Source organism: Meleagris gallopavo, chromosome 5, assembly GCF_000146605.3.
Source record: "Meleagris gallopavo isolate NT-WF06-2002-E0010 breed Aviagen turkey brand Nicholas breeding stock chromosome 5, Turkey_5.1, whole genome shotgun sequence".
NCBI lineage: Eukaryota > Metazoa > Chordata > Aves > Galliformes > Phasianidae > Meleagris > Meleagris gallopavo.
The window spans coordinates 43,109,202-43,119,382 of record NC_015015.2 but is presented as its reverse complement, the minus strand read 5'-3'; the positions used below and the strand labels follow the sequence as shown (position 1 = coordinate 43,119,382).

The 10,181-nt window shown below is 37.3% G+C and overlaps 1 long non-coding RNA gene across 1 annotated transcript in view; it reads left to right on the top strand.

Annotated features, from left to right (window-relative positions):
* Window positions 1-10,181, top strand: part of LOC104911219 — a 17,454-nt gene that overhangs the window by 5,580 nt on the left and 1,693 nt on the right. The window contains exons 3-4 of the long non-coding RNA XR_004159963.1: window positions 3,612-3,679; window positions 6,752-10,181. The exon at window positions 6,752-10,181 is cut by the window's right edge and continues 1,693 nt beyond it. This is a non-coding gene — a long non-coding RNA (uncharacterized LOC104911219). The remainder of the gene's footprint in view (window positions 1-3,611; window positions 3,680-6,751) is intronic.

Genomic DNA, 10,181 nt, shown 5'->3' with positions numbered 1-10,181 from the left:
AAAGGAAGTTATTTATGATTTCTCACAGCTGTTTATTTTTTTTAACTACCACACTCGTTTTGCACTTGTAGTTTCCTCTAGTCCCATAATTCACTTATTTGTGCCTGGAAAAATTAGTCACTTCAAAGATAACTGCACTAATTTTTGCTTTGTTGAGACTGTAATATACACCTGGTTAATAACTATTTTCCTCTTTTCTGTTTTATGAATTTGAAGGTTTGTTCAGCTCCTTCCATTCAATATTCAGGCATCAAAAAAGTGTTTATATGTTTTATATCCAGTCATAAAGTAAGTGGAATGAGAGAACTGATTCATGTTACAATCCATAGAAAGAAACTATACATCAAGGATGGCAAATAAATGAATGTGAGCTCACGGGGAATAGTGTGATAAAAGGTCTGAAACACACTTCAATGTAGGATTAGGAACACATTGCAGAAGCTACCTTCAGGTACATTTTTACAAGAATGTTGCAAGACTAATTGCATACAGATCTTATGACCTCATTTTAAGGAGAAATCTTAAGGATAATACTGTAATGATCCAAAGGGGTGGTTCCAGGACCTAGAAAATTATTTTGAGCAAAGAGTTCTATCTATGTATCGAGAAAAAAAACTGAGATTTGATTTGATTCTAGCATAAGCATACATAAAGAAAATAGGCACCAAAGGACTCTTCACATGACAAAACAGCGTACAATCAGTATCAACTACGAGAATCTCTGTCCAACAAATTAAAGTGAAGAACGAAGACAGTGTTTTAAGAAAGGAAGAAAGAGTGAACTACTCTGGGTAGTGCCGGATTATCTAACATCTGATGTTTTCCCAAGAAGATTGAACTTTCAGCAGAGATGTTTTGACCAAATTGATATTATACTTATTTTCTGCAAGAGAAATTATTAGAAATTTAATGCATTTAATGTAAAACATACATCTGCAGTATCAATTTTATGACATAATGATCCCTTTAACATTTTTCACTCCAGAAGAATTTCTAGGCCCGTTTGCAATAAAATCTACCTATTCTGTAAGAATTATATCACGAGTTGAATGAAGTCTTTGAATTTTAAAATCTGATTTAGAAGCACTAAGTCACTCCTCTAAGATGTTAAGCTATGGGACATATCTTCAGATATTTGATTCCCTGAGAGATAGTCAAAGAATTGGTTACATAGTCATATCAAAATTTCAAACTGTAATTTTTCAAAAGACAGGTTGCTTGGTTCTTATACTTCATCTTTGTGATTCTAGTATGTGTCAACTACATTGTCTGAGCTTTCTATGACATGTATGCACAGCAAATACAAAACACTTCAACTCACTCTTTTCTGCATAGAGATAAACTGTACATCAGAAATTGTTCCTTGTATTAGGGATCAACCAAGAGGACTCTGTACCAGAAAAGTCTATTGAAATGATTTTTTCCACTCCCACCAATGGAAGTATTTTTCCCTGAAATCAGTAGCAATGACATTGAGTATCAGTGAAGCGTTGCAAAGACAATAAAGCTTTCAGAGAACACACTTCTTTTAGCTGCACTCACTGGGTAATGAACGTCAGCACTCTTTGCCAAAGGGCAGGGCATTTTTTTGCAGCTCTCATTTCAGTAATTCTGCTATGATACTTCTGCTCATGTTTTTCAAATAAAAGCAAAACAAGTCAAATACTAAAGGCTGTGTGAACTGTGCATCCCATACAACCCTGACTGACTGGAAAGATGTCACTGAATGCCAGTATTTATTAGTGACATGGCTCCATGAAAGAATTATTACGTAGGATTTTTATTCACTAATTATACGCTAAATTACATTAAATTATCACAGTAGTGCTTTATAATTACAATTATTATGACAAACACTGAACAAATGAGTAAAGGAGTGACCTCTTTCATTTGAAAATAGACAACATAAGTCTCTCACCAGTGCCAACTTTCTGAATATGCAGCATTAGTGTCAATTTTCATTTGTGATTTGCAATTGAAAGGACTTCTTCAATTAGCTTTTTAAAAGCCCACTGCAGGGTGAAGGTCTCCCCTGTTTAGCTTAGACAAGAATGGATATAACTTTTCCCATTGGCTATCAGTTATTTCTTCATTCACTTCCTAGGTAGCCTCCCCTTGCCTACATAGTCTATGGCATAGTATTCCACAATCCTCTTTGTGTTTCAAAAACTACAATGCACTTACCCAATGTTACATTATCTATGTCTGAAATTAAAAGCTAGGGCCCTTGTGGATTTTGGTTACATTTGTACCTTGGTTGCCTGGATCTAATTTCTACAAATCCAAGATAGATTTTAACACATATTACCCTACAGTGCAATTCTCACATCTTTGTTTTAATCCATGAGTTTGTCAAAAACAGAATGCTAACTTAGATGGCTGTGAATGTAATCTTTGTATTTCTTTTTCCTCTTCTGTTTCCATATCTAATTCACAGAAAAGTTAAAAGTTGCACTGAAAAGAAATCACAGAGGAGTCAGTCACCATTCCTATGCAGCTTATAACACGCGTTTGTCAGACACACACGCAAAACACATTACGTTTCCATTCTATTCAATGGCTTGGTAATGCAATGAATAATTTACTGGCATATTTATTTCAAGGAACTGTGAAATTCCAACAAATATGTATTGTTCTTACTGCTAAGATAAGATTAGGTCACGCGGTAGTTACTAGCACAAAAGTAAAAAGAATGACTGCATATGACTGAGACACATGAGTATTCAAGTGCTAGTTATTTCAAACACACAAGAGCATACACTGAAATGGCAGCTCTTTTATATTAATTTAGTGTAGGCATAGCAATGCTATTAACTGACCAGTTGCCATTAACTAACAGCACCGCAATTTGAACTGCAGCTATTCAGACTGGTTGAATGAGAAGCTAACCTGGAAGACACTGACTCAGCATAAGTGAAAAAGATAAGCATTAGGTGGCATTTCTTATTAAAGATTTTGAAGAGAAGATCAGTTATAGTCTAGCCAGAGGGAATTATATTCTCAGAAATATTATATATATGGCCATACATGGCAGGACTATTTGAATATCAGATCTCTTTTCTGAGAGTCAAAAACTGGATGCCATGCTATGGCTGCACTGAAATTTTGAAATACATTAGCTCAGTGTTTTCAACAAATACCCAAGAGACTTGTATTCTTTAACCAAATTTTAACACAATAGTAAATTCCAGTTATAGAGGAGGTTTTATCTCAAAATGCTATATGAACCTTGTGCACATAGGAGGTGTGATCTTCTCCAGTTCCCTCTTCCCTGAATATTTTGACTATTCGGATAGCACATACCTCCACGCATCATGGTTTTAGAGCAGGAAATATTGAGACTATGAAATAATCAAAGGAAAGAGGATCCAATAGTGTTTCCTTCAGTCTGATTTGCCCATTGAAGGCTCATTTAGCTACAGACCTGACTAATTTTGCTTATCTCATCAAGATCAGAGCCCTAATCCAATAGCTCCAAACCATTTTGATCTATTATTAATAGAAAGGAGAATCTTCCTTCTTTCCTGACTGCCTCCCCCATACTGTACTAAGGGTTTATTGTGGTCACATTCTTCAAGTTGTAAATATCTGTGATATTTATTTGTTTACAGAAAGGTCAATCTGAAAAGGAACAGCTAGCCAGAACTGAGCAAAGGACTGTAGCTGGGAAACAGCCAGAGTAAGTGATACAGTTCCTAGGAGAATCCAGTGTGGTATGTTTATTATCTACTGTTTATCAGTCTGTCTGAAGTATGTACATGTTATCAACATCACACAGTCCCAGTTGGTATATGTTAAAAATGCAGCCCTATGTCATTAAGGTATGTTGTCTTTTGTAGAACCAAAAGGGAATTAGGTTTACAAATAATAACTAAATCCAACAGCACACTTCACTGGCATACTGTAAGATAGCATATAATACTCCCTAAGTACATGCATACACATTTTTCAGCTTGCTTGTCTTATGGATGGTGCCTCACTGCGCTGAACTTGGCACACATTACTCCTTCCAGGGATGGTCAATATAATTGCCCACTAATGCATTTAAAGAGATGTTATTATTCTTGTAATAAAAGATGTTACTGAAAACATACTTGGTATTTCATTACCATAATCAAGATGAGATGACTCAGTCAAAACCTCCCTAAACTCTAATTGGCTCATCACTTTGCTGAGTGGTTTCATCCATTCTTGTGCTATTATCAACAAGTTTTTATGAAGCAGAGGTCAGAACTACCATGTCACTCACACCATACTGCTGCATTATCGTGATCTAAACTTGAATAGGGTTCATCCTTTATAGTCTCATTGACCTCTCTGTTTATTCATAGGTCATAATCAGATTACTCTGATATGTTGTACTGAATTCCAGTCTTCATCCCGACTGGAATTGTAGTTAACTACTCTGTGAAGTTAAACAGCTGCATAGAGTTTGTTCTCAAGCATTTATAATTTGCACTTTCTGGCTGTTAGAATTTTGTGTTGGTAAACTCCCTCCAAACCTATCTCTACCGTCTACTTCAATTTACTTCACCACTTTTAGGAGCAAGGAATCTTTGGAGCTCCAAAAATTTTTTACAGCAGCTATTTTTCTAGTTCTGTGTTTTACTTACAGATAATCAGTATTAGTCAATGCTGTTTACTATCAGATTTTTTTTTCTAAACGCTTTCTAAACACTTATTTTCAGCATTTATACTTGGGTCACAGGTAAGGACAGCATACACTGCCCTCCTTCACACTGTCAAATAACTGCTTGCTGAGAACAACCCATTACAGACCTTTTAAAGCGTTACACTCCTTGAAACATGGCCAGGAACGCATTTTTGATGCTTAAATCTGAAATGACTCAGAAGATACTCTAGCAACCAAGAAGTAGGTCTGTTAGTACTCAGCTTCAGAGACTGACGAGAAAACAGTTCATTATCACACAGCAGTAGCAACTCTGTTAAATTATGACCCTTACCCATGTATTACTCAACAGGCTGCGTGGTCTCAGAATTTATGTGATGATCAAGCAACAGCCTTCAAAAGAGTAGCCTAGTAGTATTGTGAGGCAGATTTGTTAACAGTGTCAGGGTCTGAGTGTGCTGCAATGCCTGGGGTACTACTCAAGGCTAGAGGTGGCAGGAAAGAAGAAAATGTGAAACTCACAAATATCCTCTGTCCTATTTGGCTGATAAAGGTACCTGTCTCCTTTCTATTGCTTGCTGCCTTTCAGAAGACTTGCATGTTACTGTTTCCCAGCCAGTAGGCTGGACAGCAGGTATTTCAGGATAGCAGAAATTTCAGTTAACTGGAGAAATACATACTTCTATGCCTCAGGTAACTTAAAAGACAATTCTGTCAATAGGGACAGTGTATTTCCAGTGAGTCTGAGACATTTATAAGTAGTAGGGCTGTGTAGCCCATTCCAACTGGAAGCTCGGGAAGCAAAACATAAGGTAGCACATTGCCAGCTCGTCAACTGAAGCATGCTGATGTGCCTGTGTTTGTGGAATGGCTGATATTTTTATAGCAGAAATGACTGACAGAGAGACACTGTCCACAACAGCTCCAGGCTGCACTGCTACAGGATGAGTTTCAATGGCTCAAACTAGTGTTGAAATCACTTTCTCTGTTCCATCAAGAAAGACACTGATCTGAATTTAGCTAGCAGTCTTACACTGCACTCCAAGAGGATCGATTTATTTATTTTAGCAGTAGCTCAAAATTTGGGGGGTTGGGAAATTTCCTTGTCCTTTTTTGTAACAAATCAACATCAACACAAATGCTAAGAAAACATCATCAAAAGAGAGGAAGAAAAAAAAAAAGAAACTTGAAAGCTAGACTCTTAGATAGATTTTACTTTCCAATTTCATGTTATAAATGTCCAAAATAGGTTGAAGAGAACTCCTCTACTCCTAGGTAGGTAATAGGTGAATTACACAGTAACAGATATATTTAAGGTTTAAAGAATATCTGCTCTGCAACATCCCTATCTATGGTGAAATGCACAGATAATTACTTTCACAGTTTAGTGTGATAAGTAAAAGAAAAGAAAAACTTTCTTCCAGCTAAAATTGGTAAGGGGTATAGTCAGATAAACAAAATAAAAACTTAAAAGCACTCTTGGCCAGGACATCAGGGCTATTGATTTTGCAGCTGTGAACATGCAAAGCCAGAACTTCAGAAAGAGATTTTAAAAACCACAGACCAAAGGTAGCAGGCTCCAAAGTGCTAGGCCCTACAAACCCTACACAGGACAGTTATTTAAGGCGAACTCGGGTGCATAACTGTGCAGTACGTATACCTTGAACTTTCTTCCAGTACTGTTCTCACATCCTGCTCTGTTTTTGCCCTCAGAGAGATATATATTCCTTCAGCTTAAGTGGCATTTAGGCATGGAGTGGAGGAACTGGTAGCTGATATGGCCATGAACAAGGCAGCTGGTGACTTTAGAAGTAGGCTCGCGCTTCACTGTCTGAGGGCTTGGGGCAGGAAAGGTTTTCTTGAACAGGAGAAGAATTAGACTAACCTTGTACAACCCCTACTTCTTTCATTTCTTGCACAGATTCATTCAGCTTTTATCTTCCATGAAATGCAGGGGATGCTCTCGGAATACCATGGCAATCATTGAATCACAGAGCAGTACCAAAGAACCAAGAGGGATACCCTGCAATACTGATCAGCTTTGATAATAGGGAGAAAGGACTACTCCACATCCATAAATATTTACAATTACTCATCAGTTCTTTTCTCTTCATTCTGCAGGTCTTTTTCCTCCTATGTTCTCATAGCTTAATTTCTCCATTGGACAGATTCCCAAGGAGTGGCCTTTCTGCAGGTGCAGTGTTGCAACAGCTCTGAAACATTAGTCACCATTTTATCAGTGTTAAAATGTTCTCAAGGCAATGCTTCTAAGAGTACTGTCACTCAACACACTATCTAGGAATTCTATTGCAGTAAGTCGGAAGATTAAATAAAACCTTCCATTCATGCTGCTCATCTCACCTTGTTCAGCTCCCAAGACCAGTGAGTCCCTTCCAGTTGTAAGCTCTGTGTGTTTATACTGCAACAATTCATTAAATCTATTCAACTTTCAAGTGTCTTTGCTTATGGCTCTATTACAGTACTCCCAATCATCATCAAATGATTCTACAGAAATATTTTTAAAGACTCAGTTCTGACTTAATGCCATTGTAAATCAGGAATAACTCCAGTAAGCTGTTATGATGTAAAATCCAATTTATATTTGCACGCAGCAATGATGTGAGCCTTCTGAAAACTTGGGAGTTAAGATACATTTATGAGAAGCCCTGCGTATGATAATTTACTTAACGAACATACTGATGCCCATGTTACCTCAACTAAATTGAGTATTCCAGACAAAACTCTGAACCCACAGAAATCTCTGCAAATATTGCCATCAATATAGCTGACTCAGGATTTCACAGATTTCATATTTATTAGGGACTGCTGTTAAGAGAGTTCTCCCATGTTTTAAATCACTCTGCAGTGGTGAATAATTAATACTCAGAAGAAGTTCAATATTTCTTTCTGCAAGTAGGCAAAGCGTGCAGCCTGCTGGATTTGAAGATGCAGCTCAAACATGAATAATCTCCTATTTCAACATCATCGCCTGTGCTTGCAGCAGAGCATTCCATATTCACTCCCCCTTCCTTGCTGTTGTAGTTTCTTTACCGTGGAAAAGAGTTTACACTTAACAATGACATTAAAACAGGAGTTACAGTTACTGTAGGTGTTTGCACACCAGAAGCAGCTGCTGTCAGTGTGAAAGGGGAAAGGAAGTGATGAGATCCTGCACTGCCCTGGAAATTACAGGTGCTGAGAGGAAACTTTTATCCAGAAGAGTTTGTCAAAGATAAGGACGTAGGAAAGGAGAAAAGCAACGAAGAACATTTCAGAGAGATAAACCATTAGCTCCAGCCCAGTCTCCAGTAAATAAATTCACATATCTAACTGCTGCTTATGACTATCCAGATAGAAGTACCATGTGAATGGGAGGAGAGCAGAGCTAACCTCACCTCTATGACTGTGAGCAGAGGTAAGCATTAATATTCTCACTTCAGATGAACTTCATTTTATGAAACTAAATAAGGAACCTTCCCTTGCAGGAAGATGCTTTTGTAATTAGCCCTTCTCATGTAGGCCACCAACAGCTGGTTTACATCCTTCAGGTTCTGAATTAGTTTATAGAGTTTTGTGTTTTGTAAAGTTACACACTTAAGACACAGTAAAAACTCCAGTAAATAAAACACTAACTGACTTTTTATAGAACCAGAGAGTGCAATTGTAGAGAATCTGCGTGTAATCCAAGGAGACCACCATGCTGCCTTATAACTGAAAGGTCATTTACTAGACTTTTATCTTTTTTTAAGGCAGCTTTTAATTGACATTTGTGTCCTGTTCAAGCCCCGTCTCTCTGCTATGCTGTATTATACACAGCAATGTGATGGCCTCTTTGGAACAAATAACTATTTTGAAATATATGCTTTCAAGATAATTGGCCTTTTTGCTCTCACTTGTGGCTCAAACAACATACCAATCTGATTATTTCAAATAACAAACATATGCTTTGTTTAATGGGATGGGAGACTAATTACCTGTGAGAAAACAGAAATGGCAACCAGTCATAGAAATCTTTTCCATTATTGAAAAACATCATAAAATATTAGTCAGCTTTGAGTGTGATGGTTCAATAGTGGATAAGTGGGGATGAATGTGCCAGAATTGGCTCGCCCTCACAAACCAGACTGTTCAGGTACTACATGAGACAAGTGACTGAGACATGCACATGTGGGAGGGAGGTGTTCTAGTTGCAGAGAAAATGTAAAGTTATTTGAATATCAACAAGAAAAATAATGAGTGAGATTGCCATTTAGTTTAATACAATATAGTGAATATAAAATTACTATAATATTTTTGCCCCTCAAGCCACAAGATATCAAGCCATTAAAATGGAATGCACTTATTTTTTCCCCCCACACAAGGGTATCATCTAAGTTATTGTTCCTCAAATAGCTTAGATCAAGAGCACAAAATTTAAACATCCAATTCATTTACAGTGCTTTTAGATCATAGATTCCACAGGGCACAGTTCGAGTACATTTCATAGTTACCTTAACAAGTTTTGCTGTATATACATTATTTGTTTACTTTGCTATGTTTTTCTGTTATGTCTAAAAATCGAGACTAAATTGCTCAATTTCATTTCCATGTTCTCATTTGTTAAAGTACACTCATTGTTCAAGCTGGCAATACTTCAGGTGTTAGAAAGTCACAAAACCAGATTTGATTGCTATGCATACAGAGGAAAGCTGGGGACAACCTGCAGTATTTCTTACAGCCCCAGGGCCCCTCCTACTTTGTACGCTACGGTCCTCTTCATTCCATTACATTTGCAGGTCCAGGAACAAGTCTGCTTGCCGAGACAAAAGGGCCCTTTGCAATATGGTGAACTACCCTCACAATGCTACTAACAGTGGCATTTACTCTTCATGGTAAATATTTTACAATTAAAAAAAAAATTGTATTACAAGTAAAATTGGAAACCCAGTAGAGAAAGAAGCAAAGTGAGTCTATGATGTAGTTCAATTTATGTTCCACAGCATTAAACTAAAGTTAAAACTGTACAGGGAACAGTAACTGACATAGCTATATTTTGTAATTATTAGATATGTCAGCATATTGACTACATGAGCCTCAAGTGTACTCAGCTTGCCCTGGCTGTTTGGAGTTCACTGCTACTTAACTTGCATATTCAATAAGAAAAAGATGTTTCTTTCAGAAGCAGGTGATAAAGCTCCAGCAAATTTAGATCATTCTGTAGATAAGGGGAGAGTAAGCTCCAGAGAGAGAAATGAGCAAAGTATAAAGCTAAAGTTGGCCCTGAGTTCTGCACTGGGAGTTGTGCTGCACTGGGAGCTCAGCTAAATGACAGAGAATTGTATTTTGCCCCAGGTAAATAATAGTCAGTATCTAAAAAATTTAAAAGCCATTATTCAGAGGCAAGTAATGATTGCCTTCAAAATTACTGTTCATTTTGTGTGGCTATATTCTGTGTGGATGTATCTTCTGAAATCTCTGCCCACACCTCACACCCTTACCTATCTGTCAATGAAGTGATTTAGCAGGTATCAACTTACAGCTTGGCAGATCCCTCAGATCCCAACTCAGCTCT